Source organism: Piliocolobus tephrosceles, chromosome 5 (assembly GCF_002776525.5).
Source record: "Piliocolobus tephrosceles isolate RC106 chromosome 5, ASM277652v3, whole genome shotgun sequence".
Classification (NCBI taxonomy): Eukaryota; Metazoa; Chordata; class Mammalia; order Primates; family Cercopithecidae; genus Piliocolobus; species Piliocolobus tephrosceles.
The window spans coordinates 13,638,504-13,661,697 of NC_045438.1; the positions used below are offsets into that span (position 1 = coordinate 13,638,504).

Below are 23,194 nucleotides of genomic sequence, written 5' to 3' on the forward strand. Positions count from 1 at the left end.
ATAGAAGCAGTGAAAGATCAGTGGTTGTCACGGGTTCAGGGGAAGGAGGGAGGAATGAGTACGTGGAGTACAGGGTATGTTCAGGGCAAGTAGTGCTCTTCTGTATGATGTTATAATGGTGGATATATGCCATTAGGCATTTGCCAAAACCTACAGAATGTACAACACAAAAAATGAAGTTTAATGGAAGCTGTGGACTTTAGTTAATAATAACATATCAATATTGCTTCACCAATTGTAACAAATGCAACACACAAATGCAAGATGTTTTATTAACAGGGGAAAGTGTATGTGTGTGTTGGGGGAAAAATAGGGAAACTCTTTGTGCAATTTTTCTGTATGTGCAATTTGTCTGTAATCCTAAAATTGCTCTAAAAGTTAGTTTATGAACTTTAATAAACAGTTTGGAATATTTTTCCAAATCTTTATTTTCCACTTGCCATACTGAAAGTTACCTGGCATGTTTCTTTCCAGTCTTGTAAACTATCAAAATATTTCCACAATCTAATTCAATCAGCTTGGTATTTTACTGTTTGAAAATTGTAGCATTATTTACAGATTTAAGGTTTTTCTTTTCCTTCTTTTTAAAATAATAATTAAATTGTTTAATGAAAGCATTTCTGGCTATAAACTTTCAAGTACTACAAATTTACATTTCTCTGTTCATAAAAGAACTTATTTTTTGTTTCTTATCTTTAAGACAATGCCATATTCATGATAAAAATATACTTCACTAATTTTGAAATAGTTCTAGTACATAATAAATGTCATTAAAAACTCTGGAGTGGATGCTTTTAGCGCTCTAAATCTAGAGTGCAGCGTATCATAAAGTGTCTCCTATCCCTATGTTATCATTTTAGATTTTTTTCTCCAAAGTAGTGCTCACTATCAGAAATCGCCTTGTTCAGGCCAGGCAGAGTGGCTCACGCCTGTAATCCCAGAACTTTAGGAGGCCGAGGTGGGTGGATCACTTGAAGTCAGGAGTTCGAGATAAGCCTGGCCAACATGGTGAACCTCCTATCTCCTAAAATTACAAAAAAGTAGCTGGGTGTGGTGGCAGGTGCCTCTACTCCCAGCTACTGAGGAGACTGAGTCAGGAGAATCATTTGAACCTGGGAGGTGGAGGTTGCAGTGAGCCAAGATTGTGCTACTGCACTCCATCCTGGGTGACACAGCGACACTCTGTCTCAAAAAAAAATAAAAATAAAAAAAAAATCACTTTGTTCACATATTTGTTTACTTGTTTCCTAAATCATCTCTCCCACTTTCCCAGCCCATCAGCGCCACAGGAACACACGTACATGGAAGTGCCACAGCAGAGGAAAAGCACCAGGGAAATAAACACTTGGGAGGCGACTGATTGAATAAATTAAGTTATCTAGATTTGGTTTGTCCAGGACATTCGGAAAATTGGGTAGAATTTAGCTCCACGAATGTTGAGAAAGTTGAGCTCTGAGAGCCCTAAAAAGGCCAATTCATTTTACAGAGTTGGAAAATGGGGCTGACAGATGTTAACTCACCTTGTCCAAAGTCTTAGTAATGGAATCAGGAGAAAATTCAATCACTTGACTTTTAACCAATAATCTTTTTTACTGTAAGAGTTAATTTCCTAGTGAAATCTCCTCAGTATTTTCTCAAGACAGAACAAAACCATGAGTTAAGTATTCCTTTTTCTTTGCTATAACTAAATATACCTTTTAAAATAAAAAAATAAAATAAACAAATGTGGCTATAAGTGATCTCATTTCCTGCATGTGAGGCAGGCAGCTAAACCCTTACTTCCCAAAATGTCTCAATACCCATTTCTTCATCTGCTGCAAGGTAAAATAGTGTTCAGTGGTCAAATACGTTCAAGAATTATTATTATTATATAGATAATAGACACTTGCCTCTTAATGAAATTGGAAAATTTGTACGGTAAAGGTGCATGTTTAGTTAAGGGTTTGCTAAACTATTTCACTGTGGCATTCTCTTTTCAAATAACCTGTCAGTATTCTACAGAACAAATATGCCATAGAACACATTTTTATTTGAAAATCTTTCATAATTGGCTTATATTATTTTTATTCTTCAAAATGTTCTCTAAACTGTCTCCCTTCTCCTCCTATGGCATATAATATTTTATAATTTTTTAAATTCTCACTTTTCAGTTATGTTCTGACTTACTAAAATATGATGAAATATAATTTATATTTACGTGTGTGTGTGTGTGTGTATGTGTGTGTCTGTGTGTGTGGTACCTGGCACAAAATAAGTGGAAACATTTATTTCCTCTCTCTTATCACACTCCTTTAAAAATAAACAGAAAGTGTTCTAACAGTGAAACTTATAGTCTATTTATTTTTTAATATTTGTTCCACGGCACTCACTTTTTTGAAATGCAGTAAGGTGTTCTTCAACAATTCCTAATTTTTCTGTGAATCATTTTCTTGGACAATGCCACATTCATATATACATCCCTTAACATTTGCATTTATTCAGTTTCCTTTTAAAATAAGTGCTGAACAAATTAATGGATTTTGAAGGAAAAAGGCTTTCCCTTCAAAAGAATGGTAACCTTTATGTAGCTGTATTTCCCATAAAACCTCTGTCCACTGTTGATAGACATCTTTTCTTCTTTTTTGAATATTAAAGATAAGCAAATAAGTCATTTGTTCTTTAAAAAACAAAACAAAACAAAAAAACCTACATACACAAAATCATATAAATCAGAAGTCTTTCACAGAGGTCAAGAAGTCAAAGGTAGCCTGGTGCGGTGGCTCACGCCGGTAATCCCAGCACTTTGGGAGGCCGAGGCGGGCGGATCACGAGGTCAGGAGATCGAGACCATCCTGACTATCACGGTGAAAACCTGTCTCTACTAAAAATACAAAAAACATTAGCTGGGGATGGTGGCGGGCGCCTGTAGTCCCAGATACTCGGGAGGCTGCAGCAGGAGAATGGTGTGAACCTGAGAGGCAGAGGTTGCAATGAGCCGAGATCGCGCCACTGCACTCCAGCCTGGGTGACAAAGCCAGACTCTGTCTCAAAAAAAAAAAAAAAGAAGAAGAAGTAAAAGGTAAACACCAACAATGGTAAGATCCCTTGTGAAGCTCTCGCCCCACCTTTCTCATTACTTCTATCTTTCCTTGGCACACCATGGGCCAGTGCTTACTAAGACTTCTGCTTAGTTATAGAATTAGTGGGTGTGCACCTCTGACTGTTCTGGGCATGAGACATACTGATTAAAAATAAGAGAATAAAGGAACTGGCCTTTGAGAGACAAGATGGATAAATGATGAGTTTTTGAATTAAATTTTTGACAGCTTTGATCTTTACTGGATCATTTAAATGAAAAACAAAACAAAGCAAAACAGAGACCCAGGATTTTAGAAGTGCCTTTTATCTTAAGTGAAATGTTCTCATCAGAAACTTTGGCATCCCATCCAGTGCCTTTGATGCTGGCTGTGGAACAAGACAATCTATCTTCTTAGCTGGGAAGACAGGCCCTTCACCATCCGGGAAACCATAGCTTATAAACATCAGTCAAGTTGATATGGCTACATTTTTACTTCAGAGCTGGCTTTGCATTTGGAGTGGCTCATCAGGGGAAGAGAGAGAATGAGAGAGAGAGAGGAGAGAAAGAGACAGAGAGGGAGGGAGAGAGAGGGAGCGGGAGAAGGAGAGAGGGAGGAGAGAGGGAGAAGGGGGGAGGGGGGAGGGGGGGGGAGAGAGAGAGAGAGAGAGAGACCAAAGTCTGTTTCTCAAAAATTATATGTTAATCCCCTAAACCCCAATGTGATTCTATTTGGAGGTAGGGCCTTTGAAAGGTGATTAGGGTTAGATGAAGTCATGAGGATGAGGTCACAAGCCAGGATTGGAAGCTTGATAAGACGGAAAACAAAACAAAACAAACACACAAACAAAAAAATCAGTGAGCTCAACTCTGTGTGAGGACACAGCGAGAAGGCATCTCTCTGCAGGCCAGGAAGGGAGGCCTCACCAGCAACCACCTTGATCTTGAACTTGCCAGCCTCCAGAACTCAGAGAGATAAACGTGCTGTTTAAGTGCCCAGTCTATGAGACTTTTCTTAATAGTAGCTGGGGCAGACTAATACTAACAGACCATGAGACAGAAGACTGAGAAAAATTTTCTGGCTTGTCTTTTAATTTTTTTTTTTTTTAATTATACTTTAAGTTCTATGGTACATGTGCACAACATGCAGGTTACATACGTATACATGTGCCATGTTGGTGTGCTGCACTCCTTAACTCGTCATTTACATTAGGTATATCTCCTAATGCTATTCCTCCCCACTCCTCCCAACAGGTGTGTGATGTTCCACACCCAGTATGAAGTGTTCTCACTGTTCAATTCCCTCCTATGAGTGAGAATATGTGGTGTTTGGTTTTCTCTCCTTGCAATAGTTTGCACAGAATGATGGTTTCCAGCTTCATCCATGTCCCTACAAAGGACATGAACACTTTCTTTTTTATGGCTGCACAGTATTCCATGGTGTATATGTGCCAAATTTTCTTAATCCAGTCTACCACTGATGGGCATTCGGGTTGGTTCCAAGTCTTTGCTATTGTGAACAATGCTGCAATAAATACACATGTGCATGTATCTTTATAGCAGCATGATTTATAATCATTTGGGTATATGCTCAGTAATTCTAACTGGTGTGAGATGGTATCTCACTGTGGTTTTGATTTGCATTTCTCTGAGGACCAGTGATCATGAGCATTTTTTCATGCATCTGTTGGCTGCATAAATGTCTTCTTTTGAGAAGTGTCTGTTCATATCTTTTGCCCACTTTTTAATGGGGTTGTTTTTTTCTTGTAAATTTGTTTGAGTTCTTTGTAGATTCTAGATATTAGCCCTTTGTCAGATGGGTAGATTGCAAAAATTTTCTCCCATTCTGTAGGTTGTCTGTTCAGGCTGATGATAGTTTCTTTTGCTGTGCAGAAGCTCTTTAGTTTAATTAGATCCTATTTATCAATTTTGGCTTTTGTTGCCATTGCTTTTGGTGTTTTAGTCATGAAGTCCTTGTCCATGCCTATGTCCTCAATAGTACTGCCTAGGTTTTCTTCTAGGGTTTTTATGGTTTTAGGTCTAACATTTAAGTCTTCAGTCCATCTTGAATTAATTTTTGTATAAGGTGTAAGGAAGGGATCCAGTTTCAGCTTTCTACATATGGCTAGCCAGTTTTCCCAGCACCATTTATTAAATAGGGAATCCTTTCCCCATTTCTTGTTTTTGTCAGGTTTGTCAAAGACCAGATGGTTGTAGATGTGTGGTATTATTTCTGGGGGCTCCGTTCTGTTCCATTGGTCTATATCTCTGTTTTGGTACCAGTACCATGCTGTTTTGCTTACTGTAGCCTTGTAGTATAGTTTGAAGTCAGGTAGTGTGATGCCTCCAGCTTTGGCTTAGGATTGTCTTGGCAATGCGGACTCTTTTTTTGTTGCATATGAACTTTAAAGTAGTTTTTTCCAATTCTGTGAAGAAAGTCATTGGTAGCTTGATGGGGATGGCATTGAATCTATAAATTACCTTGGGCAGTATGGCCATTTTCATGATGCTGATTCTTCCTATCCATGAGCATGGAATGTTCTTCCAGTTGTTTGTGTCCTCTTTTATTTCGTTGATCAGTGGTTTGCAGTTCTCCTTGAAGAGATCCTTCACATCCCTTGTAAGTTGAATTCCTAGATATTTTATTCTCTTTGAAGCAATTGTGAATGGGAGTTCACTCATGATTTAGCTCTCTGTTTGTCTGTTATTGGTGTATAGGAATGCTTGTGATTTTTGCACATTGATTTTGTATCCTGAGACTTTGCTGAAGTTGCTTATCAGCTTAAGGAGATTTTGGGCTGAAAGGATGGGGTTTTCTAAATATACAATCATGTCATCTGCAAACAGGGACAATTTGACTTCCTCTTTTCCTAATTGAATACTTTTATTTATTTCTCTTGCCTGATTGCCCTGGCCAGAACTTCCAACACTATGTTGAATAGGAGTGGTGAGACAGGGCATCCCTGTCTTGTGCCAGTTTTCAAAGGGAACTTTTCCAGTTTTGCCCATTCAGTATGATATTGGCTGTAGGTTTGTCATAAATTGCTCTCATTATTTTGAGACACATCCCATCAATACCTAGTTTTTTGAGAGTTTTTAGCATGAAGGGCTGTTGAATTTTGTCAAGGCCTTTTCTGCATCTATTGAGATAATATGTGGTTTTTGTCTTTGGTTCTGTTTATATGATGGATTACGTTTATTGATTTGCATATGTTGAACCAGCCTTGCATCCCAGGAATGAAGCCCACTTGATCGTGGTGGATAAGCTTTTTGATATGCTGCTGGATTCAGTTTGCCAGTATTTTATTGAAGATTTTTGCACGGATGTTCATCAGCAATATTGGTCTAAAATTGTCTTTTTTTGTTGTTGTTGTGTCTCTGCCAGGCTTTAGTAAGAGGATGATGCTGGCCTCATAAAATGAATTAGGGAGGATTCCTCTTTTTCTATTGATTGGAATAGTTTCAGAAGGAATGGTACCACCTCCTCTTTGTACCTCTGGTAGAATTCAGCTGTGAATCCATCTGGTCCTGGACTTTTTTTGGTTGGTAGGCTGTGAAATATTGCCTCAATTTCAGAACCTGGTATTGGTCTATTCAGGGATTCAGCTTCTTCCTGGTTTAGTCTTGGGAGGGTGTATTTGTCCAGGAATTTATCCATTTCTTCTAGGTTTTCTAGTTTATTTGCATAGAGGTGTTTATAGTATTATCTGATCGTAGTGTGTATTTCTGTGGGATCGGTGGTGATACCCCTTTATCATTTTTTATTTCAACTATTTGATTCTTCTCTCTTTTATTCTTTATTAGTCTTGCTAGTGGTCTCTCAATTTCTTGATCTTTTCAAAACACCAGCTCCTGGATTCATTGATTTTTTGAAGGGTTTTGGATTTTTTGGAGGGATTTTGTGCCTCTATCTCCTTCAGTTCTGCTCTGATCTTAGTTATTTCTTGCCTTCTGCTAGCTTTTCAACGTGTTTGCTCTTGCTTCTCTAGTTCTTTTAATTGTGATGTTAGGGTGTCAATTTTAGATATTTCCTGCTTTCTCTTGTGGGAATTTAGTGCTATAAATTTCCCTCTACACACTGCTTTAAATGTGTCTCACAGATTCTGGTATGTTGTATCTTTGTTCTCCTTGGTTTCAAAGAACATCCTTATTTCTGCCTTCATTTCGTTATATACCCAGTAGTTATTCAGGAGCAGGTTGTTCAGTTTCCATGTAGTTGGGCAGTTTTGAGTGAGTTTCTTAATCTTGAGTTGTAGTTTGATTGCACTGTGGTCTGAGAGACAGTTTGTTATAATTTCTGTTCTTTTATATTTGCCGAGGATTGCTTTACTTCCAAATATGTGGTCAATTTTGGAATAAGTGTGATATAGTGCTGAGAAGAATATATATTCTGTTGATTTGGGGTGGAGAGTTCTGTAGATGTCTATTAGGTCTGCTTGGTGCAGAGCTGAGTTCAATTCCTGGATATCCTTGTTAACTCTGTGTCTCGTTGATCTGTCTAATGTTGACAGTGGGGTGCTAAAGTCTCCCATTATTATTGTGTGGGAGTCTAAGTCTCTTTGTAGGTCTCTAAGGCCTTGCTTTAAGAATCTGGGTGCTCCTGTATTGGGTGCATATATATTTAGGATAGTTAGTTCTTCCTGTTGGATTGATCCCTTTACCATTATGTAGTGGCCTTCTCTGTCTCTTGATCTCTGTTGGTTTAAAGTCTGTTTTATAAGAGACTAGGATTGCAACCCCTGCTTTTTTGTTTTCCATTTCTTTATTTGTAAAAAAGCCACACTGATTTTTGCAGCAGTGATGCAAGCAAGCATGATGTGCATAGGTTTGATGTTCTGTTCAAATTATGTTTAAGTTTTTCCACTAAAGGAATTACTAGTGTTAATATGCAAAAAGTCATATCTACTCATGTATTTTCCGTCTCTGTAAGCACATGTAGCCTGATATCAAACCAAACCTTGAGGCCATTACCTATAACATTGGTGGAGAATCAGCTGAAGATCTACTAAGAAAGAAGTATCAAATAACCAAAGCTGGCAATTACAATTCTACCCAAAAAAGAAGGAGAGCATATATATGAATTATGAAAAATAGGGAGTGTGCAACTCTCAGATTTTCAACAATGAATTGCTCACATTCTATACCATGTGTGTTAAATGTTTAAAAGTAAAAGATCCCAAACATTTTTCCAAATATGCAATGTTTCAAAGGGAAGTATCAAAAGGATACTCATTTATAAAATTATGGTTCAGTAGATAAATTATAAAGCCTCAAAGAACGTGCTGTTACTTCTACTTGTCAATTTATAAACTGACTCAACAAGTCTACATTTAATTTATGAAAAATCAAATCATCTCAAGAATGTTTTTGTCATTTCTCTCTACCATGTAAAACATATGTTTTAAAAGTTGTATCCTATGAATTTTAGAATTTAGTTATTTGGAACATACAAACCACATTTCTATGACTCAAAATAGAATAATGCTTAGTTGCCTGTCTTTAAAAAAGTAATAGTAATGCACTGAGATTACTCAGTGGGGGTGGGAGGTGGGGGACACAAGTTTAACTTTCAAAAATAAGGGCCACATAAAATAACTGAAAAATAATCTTATTTGAATTAAAATTTAACATTAAAAATCAATTTCTACTGAAAATTATACCTCTTTCGCTATTTTATTTTTCTTCCTTTTAGTATAGAAGAAAATTTTGTTAGATAAATCAGACTAACATGGGAGACACTGTAAATATTAAGAAACAATAGTAGGAAGATGTGAACTCACATTCAAATTTCTTGCTCTTTCTGGTATCCTCATCCAAAAACTGCTGTGAACAAGCACTCAGGTTAGCCAGAGTACATGAGAAAGCCTCCTCTAACCCAGAAAAAGCTTGATTCCACAAAAAGTTATCCTTCACAATAAAAAACACTGCTCTATAAAAATTGTTTCCCCTGGTCAGGCATAGTGGCTCACGCCTGTAATCCCAACACTTTGGGAGGCCGAGGCGGGTGGATCACCTGAGGTCAGGAGATCAAGACCATCCTGGCTACATGGTGAAACCCCGTCTCTACTAAAAATACAAAAAAAATTAGCCGGGCGTGGTGGTGGGCACCTGTAGTCCCAGCTACTCGGGAGGCTGAGGCAGGAGAATGGTGTGAACCTGGGAGGTGGAGCTTGCAGTGAGCCGAGATAGCACCACTGTGCAACAGCCTGGGCGACAGAGCGACTTACGGGAAAGAGGGTTACTCTTCACTTGGCACTCCATGGTCCTGCCCAGGCATGTGTCTGTATTAGTGCTCTGCAGAGGCCATTCAAAGTACATTGTCCAAGGCCCCTCTTTGAAAATCTTTTGATGTTGCTGTAATTCAATTTGGTTTCTATGTTGAATCGGAAGTTCTGTTACCACTAACCCCCTTTCTGTATGAAAAAACGTATTTTTCTATACAATCCCATATGCCATTGTAGTATCTGTATTTAATGTATCTCCATTTAGTAGCTAATAAATATGTCTATTTGAAAATAGTTTGTTCTCCTATACTTAATCATAGTGAACTATAAATCCAAACTTGACAGCACAAGAAAAGTGACGTTTTTCTTCTTTCATTTCTATGCTATTTTCCAAATTATGTAGTGTTCTTTTTTAAAATTAAGCAAAGACATCATCATTGTTCACTATTATGCCTTCAGTTAACGAAAACCTTTTAAAAAGATTATTTGAAATGCATATGTAATATGCATGACTATGTTAACATGATTATATCGTATTAGATATTGTGATATAAAATTATAACTCATTGGGTGATACAGTCCTCTTTGGGCTTCTTTCCCTTCTATACATCTTGCTGGACTTCCCAAAATCAGAACAGCCTGTCTGCTTTAAACAGACTATTACTCAGGGTTGCTTATGCAACTGGTAACCTAAAGAGATAAGGTAAGGTCTTCCATTAGACAAAAGGCTTGTATACTGCTTGCTATAAAAGTAGTCCCAGCTCAGTATTCACCACCTGTGATGCAAACCCACCCATGAGTAGGTTCCCTCTGAACTGACTGTTTCACTCCCTGCACAGAAATAAACACAGAAAAGCTGCTGCACTGCTGAGCACTGTGTAATAAAGCCCTTTGCCTTTGGCCCCAGGACTCACGTCTTCCACCAGCAGCCTGATACAGTGACAGGTACACTGATTTGTAAGTGGGGTAAAATCGGTGTACTTGATTTTACAGACTTGATAATATCATCTACACAGACATTCACTGGTATGTATGATTCAAGATTATAAATAACTGGTATTCAACATATCCAAAAACAATCATGATGAATGTTTCGTCAACACATTGCTCTTTAAATTAATACCCAAACAATTATCTCTACTTTTCCATACCTTGACCTTTCAATTGGACTTTTCCTTAATTTGAGCTTTTTTGAGTTGTCATCAGTGTAATGGTGACTTGTGCCTTCCAATTACATAGTGGTGTTCAAACAGAAGAAATTCCAAACTTCTCTTTCTTTTGAGTATAACTAACCTGGGAATAAAATGTTCCCAAAATTGAAAGAAAGAAAGAAAAAAGAGAGAGAGAGAGAGAATCTACTTTGGCAAGTGGGAGGTCAGAAGAAAAGGAGCTTCAAACATCAAAGAAGGTTCTCAAAATACTCTTTCGAATGAAGAAAGCCCACACTCAGTTCCTTATCTTGCAAGCTCATGTGGCTAGAGAGCAACCTTTAAAGGATTACTTTAACATACAGAGAGCTGCGCCCTCTCTGTGTTCTGAAATTTAAACCAGAAAATAGCTGCACAACTGACATGGTTGTGGGGTGTAAGGGGAATCAGGAAGAGGGAGGAGAGACTTACATTTCCAGAATGAGCCAGAGTTCAGATAAAGATATTTGTGTAAAAAACAAGGCAACCAGGAATATAATCCTGGGCTGTCAATTTGTAGAATACAATCTAATACTTACACTCCATAGGCAGTCACAGAAGTTATAAGAAGCTACAAGCCCTAAGGCATTTTTTAGAATAGAAATCTCTCTTTTTTTTTTTTTTTTTGCCAATATGTAGTGTGGGATTTTCATTGGCTAAAAACTGTTTCAATTTCCCAGTTTTCTAAATATGCTTCACTAAGCATTTTTTTTATAAACAGGAATATTGTAACCTTTGTATATTTTTATCAACAATAAATCCATAATTTTAAAAAATCAAACAATTATTAAGTGTATAAAGTAAAAAGTCAAAGTCCCACATCCTCACCTCTGAATTTCGCCTTTATCTGTGTGTATATATATATTTGGATATTGTATTTTGTAAGCGTATTGTTCTGTAATGTGCTTTTTCACTTAATAGCATGATTCACATTGTTCCTTATCAGTAAATACAGAGTTTTCCATTTTTTTTAACATCTATAACATCTACATAGTACTTTACAAGATGATTATATTCAGTAATGTATTCAACCATTCCCTTACTGATGAATGTTGAAACACTTTTCCCTAATTTTTTACTGTTTCAAAAACAAAAGGATGTACATTAACTTCAAGCTTTTTACTATAGCCTGTGGACTCTTATGCAGCTTACTATTTGTCTTTGTCTTCCTTTGGAACTTCTTCACCAAATCTTTGTGTCCCTGGCCTTTCTTCCACGCCTGGGCTTTACCAACCTTGTCTATGCATCTCTGTGGAATGTCCTGTCCCAAGATGTTGGCGTGGTGGTTCCTGCTCTCTCACCGCTCAGCTCCAAGGTTACTTCCTTGGTGAGGTCTTTCTAGAGCTCCTGTTCTACACAATCTAATTTATCCTTAGTCAATATCTTTTATACCTTCTTGGATCATCTCGTTCATGAATATCTTTACGTGTTTACTGTTTTCATGTACTATAAATAAGATTTTTCTCTGGTGTGCTCTAATGTGTCCTTTATTAGAACAATGTCTGCCACATAGTAGGCTCTCAATAAATGTCCACTGAGAACATGGAAAATGGAAATACCCTTCAACTTGCATTGTAGCGCATTTATACAAGTATTTCCATTAGAGAGATGCCTCGAAGTAAAATTACTGCCCAAAGATTTGTACACACAAAATCCTGATGGGTACTTGCCCAGAGTACTGCAAAAAAGCTTTAATGGTCATTTATATTCTCACCAATATTATGGGAATGGCCCTTTGCCCACAAATGCAGTTTTATAATGCCAATTTGATAGGTTACAATAACTTTTTTGTAAATTACAAATCACCCTGTTCTAAAGAATCTTTTTATGTTGATCATATTTGTGTTTTATCTACACATTAATCATTGTTGAAAATATTTTTTATTCCTTTGGGATTACGAAAATGTTTTCTTCCATTATTGTACAAGATTGAATGGATTTTGGTTGGTTTTCTTAGATCTTAAATCCAACTGGGATTTATTATTATATATGGTATAATAGGGACTATTATTCTTTTAAAATGTATTAATTATCTTTTGCTTATTAAAAAAGTCATGGTGGACATTGTTTTTCAAATTCCAAAAATAAACACAGAAAAGAAAATAACAATCACCCCAACAGAGACCTGCCTGATTTCTGTCCACTACATTTCCTGTAAAGGTATGTTAATAGAAACGTTTCTTTGCTCATACTTATAAACGTTTGTTTCTAAAAATGTTTATTCCCAGCCGGGTGCGATGGCTCATGCCTGCAATCCCAGCACTTTGGAAGGCCGAGGTGGGCGGATCACCTGAGGTCGGGAGTTCGAGACTAGCCTGACCAACATGGAGAAACCCCATCTCTATTAAAAATACAGAATTAGCCGGGTGTGGTGGCACAGGTGGCACATGCCTGTAATCCCAGCTGCTTGGGAGGCTGAGACAGTAGAATCGCTTGAACCCGGGAGGTGGAGGTTGTAGTGAGTGGAGGTTGCACCATTGCATGCCAGCCTGGGCAACAAGAACAAAACTCCATCTCAAAATAAATTTTAAAAAATTAAAATGTTTATTCCCTTATACAAATGTTTATTCCCTTATATCATACTCTTTTGTATACAGTTTAATATGCTTTGACCATGTCCCCACCCAAATTTCATCCCAAATTGTAGTTCCCATAATCCCCATGTGTTCTGGGAGGGACCAGGTGGAAGGCAGCTGAATTATGAGGCCGGTTACCCCCACGCCTGCTGTTGCCTTGATGTGAGTGTGTTCTCAGGGGGGTTGAAGGTTTTATAAGGGACTTTCTCCCCTTTTTCGTGGCAGTTCTCCTTGCTGCCACCATGTGATGAACGACGTGTTTACTTCCTCTTTCACCATGATTGTAAGTTCACTGAGTCCTCCCCAGCCATGCAGAACTGTGAGTCAATTAAACCTCTTTTCTTTATAAATCACACAGTTTCGGGCATTCCTTTAGAGCAGCGTGAGGACGGATTAATACACTGGTTTTTTTGTTTGTTTGTTTGTTTTTGTTTTTTTTCTTTTTTTTTTTTGAGACGGAGTCTCACTCTGCCGCCCAGGCTGGAGTGCAGTGGCCGGATCTCAGCTCACTACAAGCTCCGCCTCCCGGGTTTACGCCATTCTCCTGCCTCAGCCTCCCAAGTAGCTGGGACTACAGGCGCCTGCCACAACGCCTGGCTAGTTTTTTGTATTTTTTTAGTAGAGACGGGGTTTCACCATGTTAGCCATAATACACTGTTTTTTTGCTTATGCTATGAACATTTTCTTTGGAAAACGTGATTTTTAATAATGGTATAGTATCTTAATGTGTATGTGTATCATAATTGTATGAGTGTATTTTAATGGTTCCTTTTGTTCTATAATTAATTCCTGTTTCTATTATTAAAAATTAACCCTCCAATGAAAACCCATGCTCATAAAATCTCCAGGATCATCTCTGAGGGAGTATAAATTATTTCACGGCTCTTTTCAGGCCTTTTTCAGACAGGCTGTGTGTACTATTTAAAGTACTATTAATCCCACCACATACAAGATGTATTAGGTACTTCTTAAGAGTGCACTGAATACAAGAAATCCGTTACAAAATGTTAAAAGAGCAGAGAGAGAAAAAAAGAAAGGAAAAAGGGATAGAGTGAGATTAGATCACCTGGTAAACTGTAGGAAACAGCTACTGCCCCCCAGGACTCAGGAAACTCAAGAAAGTATTTTATCAGAACCTCTGAGTGCTGAGTGCATGCCAGGACCCCTGAAGATGGGCCAACTGAGTGGGTAGAAACCACCAAGGCACTGCCTCCCAGTCACAGAGGAGTGGCATGGAAAAGGGATCACAGACACTTCCAGAAGCAGGAGAGAGGGAAGGGGAGAAAAGAGAAAATGACAGCGCCTTTTCCCTGGCCTGTCTTTGGATCCACTGAGCAGATGTCACAGGAACTCGCCGGCAAGGGCATCTGGGGAAATAGTTTCTTCCCGAGACAAGCATTGCAGCGCAGCACAGAGGGCATGGCTGGGGAGGGCTTGGGAGAACTGGGAATCACTCTCACACCCAAGAGTGCATGGAGCATATCTGGGTGTTTACACAGGTAGGGGGGTGAGGGGCCAAAACTGGGCTTCTTACGACTCTAAAATATATTTTTAGAGCAGTTACCAGGAGAGTTAAGGACACTGTTGAATCTACTTGAGAAGGCAGAAGCCAGACTCTTTGCATTACTATAGAATGTGATTCCATGCTGTTGTCAAATGCCAGGAATTTCTACACCGATTGCCATCAGGACACGGAAGTTTCATTATTTCTTAAAACACAACTATTCTTGAAGACATGGAAGGTCATCCTTCTTACATCCTTACATCCTTCACTCTGTGACCCTCCTAGGCTTGTCACGAGTCAGCACGAATCCCAAAGGTACCAGCAGCACAGAAGCTCACACTCTGTCCTCGTAACTGGGTGGGCAGTGACAGAAATGCTTATGCAAACACAGGCTGCCTTCTCACCAAATGTATAGAACATCTAAGAAAGAAAGTCAAAAGATTTAGACCAAAGTAATACCTCTTAAGGCAGACAACCAGTGGCAACAACTAGCTAGTCACCTTCTTTTAACTCTTCAATGTCCTTCAAATATGTTCTCCAGTTGATATAGCATAATTTGTGATGCCAACAACGAAGTGCTTTTTCACAATTACTGAGAGCCACAATTACTGCTGCTCACTTAGGCTACTTGTAATACTGGCCTAGTTCTCTTAGCTCTCAGCACAATTACCTTGTGATTAAAAAAATAGTATCAATAGGAATTTCTTTTCTATCAGCTAGGCCATGGTTACATGTTGCATGGACACTAGCACTCATTACCCCATCCACATTTTGGTGAGATTTTTTTCCCATTTCTTTCATTGTCACAGAAAATGAAATAAAGCATAAGCTTGCTGGTTGCAAAGATGACTTATAGTAAGTCAAATAAACCCATAATAAAGTTCCCTTATACTTCAGGTTAGCTTCAAAATCCCACTCAAATATGTATCCAAAAAGAAACAAAACAGGAAACTTTCTGGATTAAGTTCTTTTGTTGCCATTTTTATATTGAATTGGAAAATCTCCTTTCACTATGTCTGAGGTCAAGGGAACACAAGGGAAGAGGCAGTTCTAGAGACAGAAAAGTTGTTGGTGCTGTGCTGGCCCTTGCTAAGAAAACTCTGATTCTACGAAATATCATTCTACCTGAGAAAATTTTCAGCATTAAAGGATATCAGTGCCATAAATCTACCCTTGAACATCAGGCATGACTTTTATTATACTACCCAATGTCTTTTCAAAAATATTTAGATTATTAGCCAATTTGTGTGGGTGATACAATTGTACACGTTCCACAAAAATATTAACCATTTGTCTAGTTCAGCATCTGGTAATGTCAATTAAGGATTTTATTTACTCACAAAGAACAAATAGTAAAGATATTAGTTTCAAATTAAGTCCAACAGTCTATTGAGTATGTAGTTTAAATGTATTTAAGCTCTTCATGCTCCCCAGGGCAGCGATCACTGGCAGAAATCAGCATCCAGGGATAGGAACCAACAACAGGGTAGCTGATGATGTTTAGGTGAACTCCCCTCTTTATAAAAACAGAAATAAACCCTTTTCCCCTACAAAGCCTGTCTACAGTTTGCATAGCACTAAGGATGGCAGAGCTGGGAGCTGAGTTAGCCAACCCTGAAGGTATCCTGCCTCAAGACTTGTGGCTATTTGGAAAAATAAGCATCCTTGTTATTGGGTCAGTGGAATTGGGGCACTTTGCTGGAGGGAAAGCCCCCAGCCAGGTAGCCCTGCACTTGACAGTCATCAAGAATGAATACACATGGCCTGTCATCAAGTGGTCACCTACCCTTTTTGAGTTGTAAATCTTGAAATATGTTTTTTTTTTTCTATGAAGAAAGGTTTTCTCTCCACAGGAAAAGCTTAACAGCAAATTTCGCTGTAATCGAAATATTTCATCTTTCTTTCCTTTTTGATGTGGTCGTAGCTCTTGACTGCATCTCGTTTTCTCATGCCTGCTTTCTTTCTGCTGTCAGTCACAATCCTTTGTGACAAAGTGGATTCACCTGGCAGATGGTTTGGATGTTGCCTCTCATGGAGATATATCTCATTGACCCTTTCGAATTCAGGGATTTTTTTAATATAGAAAAAAAAAGGCAGGGTATTTTAATATCACTAAGGCAAATGATAAGGACACTGGACTGAAAAACCAAGGATGTTTTATAAATATTCATCTTTGTGTCAACATTTTATTGGCTTGAGGTATCCAGCAAACAACTTCATTTCCCCAAATTACATTTTATTATCAAACAAAAGATGAAAAAAGGTACTACTTACTCATTAAACTAGCATAATGGTTACTTTAATTGGAGGGGTGGGAGAGAAAGAAAGGTGAATCTACACTTAGATGCGTTGGAGAAATAAACTTATAAAAATGGAAGCTGGTGGCAGAGCCAAAGTGAAATTCACATTTACTTATTCCATGCAGTATTTCTCTGTCCAATCTATATAAAGCAGTACAAATGAATATAGTTATAGCAACTAACTGAGTTATCAGCATCTCCAGAGTACATGTTACTAGTAAGCCTTGGTGTATGAATGGTAGTGTTATGTGGGATATTAGTAGTTCATTAAGAGTCCTATAGGACTTCTTGTGTCTGGAAAAACAGTTTAGTGAGTGATACTGAAAAACCAACAGCTTGGCTCATGGGCATCATTGAACAAATGGTACTGAGCATGGAACGCAGCCACTCAGAACTTATGAGCCTAAGGGGTGTTTTCCATACATGGCTTCTTGTCCAGAATGCTACTGCTATTAGCCCAATGGCCATCACTGGTTATCAAACATCCTGACCCAAGTCAAAGCCAGATGAAGACAGAAGGCCATCATGGGAAGGCAAAGCGATTCATGCTTAGGGCAAGATAATTATTTGGTATGCTTTCAATCCATTTGTTCAACATTTGCTCCCAGGAGAGGCGGGACGTTCCTGGGGACAGATTAGAGAAGAAGGGACACTGCTAAGTGCTCATGTATTATTTCAAGCAGTTCACTCTGGGCTCTGACCCAAATCCTCAGGCAACAAAGCAGCACCCTGCAGGTAATGGGAACTGTCCTCTTTAGAAAGCAGTGTGGTGACCAGGTATTGCCAATCATGAGTGTCCCTGGGTGACTCACAGCCGCCCTCATGCAACTTTGCAAGTTCTGACTGCCAACACATACGGGACTCTTCCTAAGCATTATTTTAGCTGAACTCTGGGATCTCAGTATCAGACTTTCAAACCTGGCTTTCTCACTTTCTACTGGGGTGACCCTAAAGACAAGTTACTTAGTTTCTCTGGACTCAGCTTCCTCATGTACAAACATAAGAATAACATTGTCTACCCCATAGGTTGCTGTAAGGACCAAATAAAATAACACAATTAAGGTGTTATCTGGTATATAATAACCATTCAATAAAACTTGGCGATGATTATTTATGGCATCCATTTCACAATGGAACTCAATGGTACTGTGTACACTGCCCAAGAATCCTAACCTTTATTTTTGCTGCACCCATCACTTCTTTTTCCAGTTCTGTGACGCCAACAAGTTGGGTAATTGTACAGCAGCATGTTATTATGCTTCTTCACCTCCCCTTCTTACAATGGGTCCCTTCCCCGCCTTCCTCAAACATGGCAGCCCTGTGGGCTCTCCAGGCTCCTCGGTTTGAAATGAGTGAGCTTGCTGAAGCGGAAACATTGGAAGGGCATGGTTGGCAGATTATTTTGATCCAGCACTTTCTTGACAGAAGTGCACAAAGCTCTTCAAGAAGATGGAGCTGCTGCCAGATGCCCTCTGCCCAGCCTCCTGGAAGCCCAGAAGAAAGCTGGAGTGGACGCTATCCTTCTGGCTGCCTCCTGAAGGACATACTGGTTTCCTTACTTTTTTTTTCTACTTGTTGTCCTTCAGTCTATTGACCCTGCACAGCTATAGAGAAAGCAAGGATGACAGATTCCACATCTTTTTGCAGTTGGGGAACATCTTTGGCTAGAGATTTGATGGAAGTCAGTGCCAAGTGGCTGTGTCCATGAAAGCAGTCCATTATTTCTAATGGTCTATTTGCATGCAAACCTCCAGGCCAGAGGCAGAAGTAAACATCCCAGAAACTTGTCCCTGGAGACTCTGGGAAACTCTCATTTACACACTGTGCTTCACTCATGACACTGAGTTTACTCACACATGCTACACGTGCTATCCTCAGGACAGCCCTGTAAGATGGATATTAGCATCTCCATTTTATCAGAACAAAAATAACGTCAAAGAGGGTTAAGCATTGAGTAAACATGGACATAAAGATGGCAACAACCGACACTGGAGACTACTAGAGAGGGGAGCGAGGGAGGAGGGAGGGTTGAAAAACTAGCTATTCGGTGCTATGCTCACTACTTGTGTTGCAGAATGATTTGAACCCCAAAACTCAGCATCACGCAATCTATATGTCTAGCAAATCTATGCAGGTACCACCTGAATGTAAAATAAAAGTTGAAATTATAAAAAATTATAAATTATGAATAAATGAACGTTGCGGGGCATCACGGAAACTACTGACATGTGATGCCTCCCCCGGACAACCAACTTTTTAAAAACACGGTTAAGAGGGGGACTTTGCAGGCTGGTGTACCTGACACTAAAGCCCATGTATCTTTACCACATCATGTTTAAAAAATCATTTTCAAGAGAGGCAAGAAATTTGAGTGGAGAAAAAGATTGAGTATGTAAAATGGAAGACTAGATGTGTTGATTTTGTTTATCATGGTCTCAACTACCAGAGGAGTAGGCAATTTTATCTGGATGTAGACCATGCACTTTTATCAGGAGTACTTTTTCAGGTCAATTCCCTTCTCTAGCACTAAAAATAATTAATAGATCTCTTTGAGAGACGAAGACAGTGAGGAGCAAGTACCTTTACCTACGACAACTAATGAGACATGAACAGAATACTTTGAAAAAATAATGGTTTAAATGTTTAACGATGTGTAAATAGTAGTATAATAGCTGCTTCAACTGAGCTTTCATTTGTAACAAATTTTCATTGCAAGTTCAAGTTTTCTTCTGAGAAAAATTTGGCTAGGTAAAGGTGAGTTTGGTTATCTTAAGTCTACAACTTATTGGTCAATAAGTAGTAGTAAGCCTCTTTTGTGCTTGTTGAGTTAATAAACTATGGTTCTTAGACAATTTCTTTGTTGGATGTTAATATATAACTCTTATTTGGCCTGTTATTTGACATTGCTAACCTCTTCCTTAAACATTAACCAGAACCCTGAGTACTTTCTTTTCTAACATTGGCAAGTGATCAATTTTTTTTTTTTAATTTGATAACTTTTGAAGCTAAAATGTGCAATAGTTTTGCCTCAGTGAGTTAGGAATTCTCATTGGGATTTGGGAAAAAAGAAAGCTATGAGAAACTGATGACTACGTATGTAATACTTCTTTTATAGGAAATTCTTACAGAATTTTAATACCCTTGTTATATATCTTTTGTTTGTGGTGACATAAAAGAAGAACAAGTTTCACACCATCTAAAGAAAGAAAATTATTAAATATTTACAGTCATGAACTGTTATTCAAAAAAAGCACTTAAAAATTACATTTAATAGAGCTTAATTGAGTAAAGAATAATTTGTGAATCACATAGTCCCCAAACTAGAATAGGTTTAGAGAGACTCTAGTGTTTCTGTGTGGTCAAAGAAGACTTACGGAAAAAAAAGGAAAATTATGTACAGAAAACCGAAGTGAGGTACAGAAACAGTTGTATTGGTTACACTTTGGTGTCTCTTTGAATATGCTGTGAAGAATTTGCCACCTTTCAGAGGCCAAAACTTGGTGATCTTGGTGATTGGAACAAGAGGAGGTTATAGCCTGTTTATGCGGCTTACTCTGTACAGGGAAAACTTTAGGCCAGACTGAAAACACGCAAGGAGGCAGCTTAGGCTAAATTTACTTTCACAATTCTCTCCTTTTGGTCAGCCTCCAAAAATCATGAGGGGTTAACCAAAACTCTAGGCACTGATGACATTTTGTCACGATTATAAACATATTCACATGGTTTTAAATTTTATTGGGAAGTAGTTGGATAATGGGTTTTGTAAAGTGAAAAGAAGGACTTTAGGTCACTTTTCTGTAAGGATTACAGTAGAGGGAACCTCTGTGTGTTGAAATTTTTTGTTTTTAGAAGATAAAACCTGGTCTGGAATAGTTTTTGGGTTTTTTTTTTTAAGTTTTAGTTTGATTATGTGATATTTAGTATGAGTGACTTTAGTTTAGTTTAGTCTGGTTGGTTGGAGCCTAGTATATGAGTTTAGTCAAAAACAATAGTCTCTTATAATTTTATGTATTTATTATTTATTATTTTTTGGTTAGGTGAAAGGGTGACCCAAACTTTACTGCTGGCTTTAGTTATTATTTAGTTTATTATTTAGTTATTATTATTTTGGGTTTTTGTTCTCAGTGTGTCATTTATATGTTACAGTGTCTTGTTGACCACTTTTTGGAGTTTTTGTTGTTTGGGTTGAAGAGGGACCATTTGACATTTTATGGATGGCTGTATGTAAACATTTGAGAAAATACAGTACTTTGGGCAGGCTACTATTGTGACTATTAGGAAGATAATATTAAGAGTTTGAAGTATGGCTTTTAGTCAGAGTCTCTATGAATCAATGAAAACTGAAGAGTTTTAAGAGTTAGATAAATAGTGTTTGTTTTAATCAAGTAGACTGTTAATCTCTTATAACTGAATCTTTATAATTTTTGATGTATTTTTATGTATAACAAAAAGTGTTCATAACAAAATAGATTGTTTTTGTGTAGTCAATGGACAATCTCATGTGACTTTATTATTGAGAACAATTTCAGTAACGGAATTGAGTCTTTTGTGTAACAACAGTCTTTGTAGTAGAATTTGTCATGGAGTCTATTATGAGGGATGCATTTATAATGATTGTCCCGTTTATTCTAAAGTATGGAAAAAGAGACCTAATAAATCATGTCTCCTGAGAAAAGTGAAGGACAAAATCTTTAGGCCAAACTTTATAAATATAATGAGACAGCTTTAGACTAAACTTAAGTTAACACCTTCAAGTGTGAGCCGCAGTGATGAGTAACCAGGGTCTGCAGCTGGTACTTTCTCCAGCAAAAACTACTTCAAAAAAGCCATTGGAGTAGGGGTGGTGGGTGGGTAAGAAGATCCATAGTCCGCTTATCATCTTCTGGTTTTTTTGTTTGTTTGTTTTTGTTTTTCATTTCTTTGTGTATTTGGTATCTACAAAAGAGGCTTAACATGGTTTAATAAATATGTTCCATGGAGTTGCTTATTTTGTTTCAGGATACTTAAAGGAAATGCTCACTGGAACATTCCAGATTTTGGATTTGGAATGTTCAGCCAGTTAAGTATATTGCAAATATTTAAAACTCCAAAAAAAAAAAAAAGTCTGAAATCCAGAACACTTACAGTCCCACAAATTTTGGATAGGGATACTCGACCTGTACTTACAAAATGGTTTTGAAAATTCCTTAGTACAAGGATGACTCTACCAGTCTGATACAAATATGGCTCTCTCTCTCTCTACACATACCCACACACACACACACACACCTCTCTCTATATATATACACACACACACACACACACACACACACACATATTAACATATAACACATATACACAAATAAATATACTTTTCACTGAATTTTGCGTGGACATGGATTCAAAGTTCTTGTCTGGTACATCAGCCACTAGGTCTGAGTCCTCCGTCTGTTCTTTGTGCATCTGGGAGTGTGTACACACTATTCAAAACTCCAGTTAAACACCATCCTTCCTGGGAAGATTCCCTGCTACCCTCAATCCCACTCTTGAGAAACAAGAACATCCTCTTCATCTCTTCATTCTAACACTTAGCAGCTATCATAGTGTTTTCTAAGTTGGGGGACTAGATTCTGTCTCCCTCATTTGCCCCAACTTCATGCCCACTGGTGCTCCAGGCACCTGCTGCAGGAGGCAGTGACAACAGGATTTGTCTCCAAAGAACACAGACCACACCCTTGTGTGAATAAGGGAATTTTGTTACTCCTGATTGCTTTACCCATCCTAGAATACACTGAATTTAGCCATAAAAGAAGTTGAAAAAGATACTCAGAAGAAGAAAAAAAGAACACTAGAGTGGCAAACTGTATTATATTACCAGTTTTACACATATCCACATGGATCCTTACGTTTGGGGGGTGGTCCACAGCTTGACCACTGTAATCCCTCACATTTATGTTCCCCCACTGTGTAGAAAAGCTACACGGGGTATTCCTGCTGTACACACAGCCACTGTGCAAAGATGACCCCACTCTCCTTGCCACTGAGGAGCCAAGTCATCCCCTGAGAGAGAGGGATCCTATAGGTGAAAACCTGAGGCCAGGGGTCTCCAGAGAGGGGAGTCACTACACCAGGCAATGCTTCTCTCCCGGACAGCTTGAATGTTAAAGGTGTAAACATACTAGACAGCAAAGTAGTGCAGAAACCAAGAAATGGACACAGAGAGAGACAGGGAAAGGGAGGGAGAGGGAAGGGCAGGGGGAGGGGAGAAGGGACAGGGAGAGGAAGAGGGAGAGAGAGAGGTAGGAAGAGACCATAAGGAGAGAGGAAGAGGAAGACGAAGTAAAGGCAGGAGGAGAAGCCCAGTCTCCG

The 23,194-nt window shown here is 38.4% G+C and overlaps 1 protein-coding gene across 4 annotated transcripts in view; it reads right to left on the bottom strand.

Moving 5' to 3' along the window:
- PRKN (parkin RBR E3 ubiquitin protein ligase) overlaps nt 1-23,194 on the bottom strand; it is a 1,378,177-nt gene that overhangs the window by 984,446 nt on the left and 370,537 nt on the right. The window lies entirely within an intron of this gene.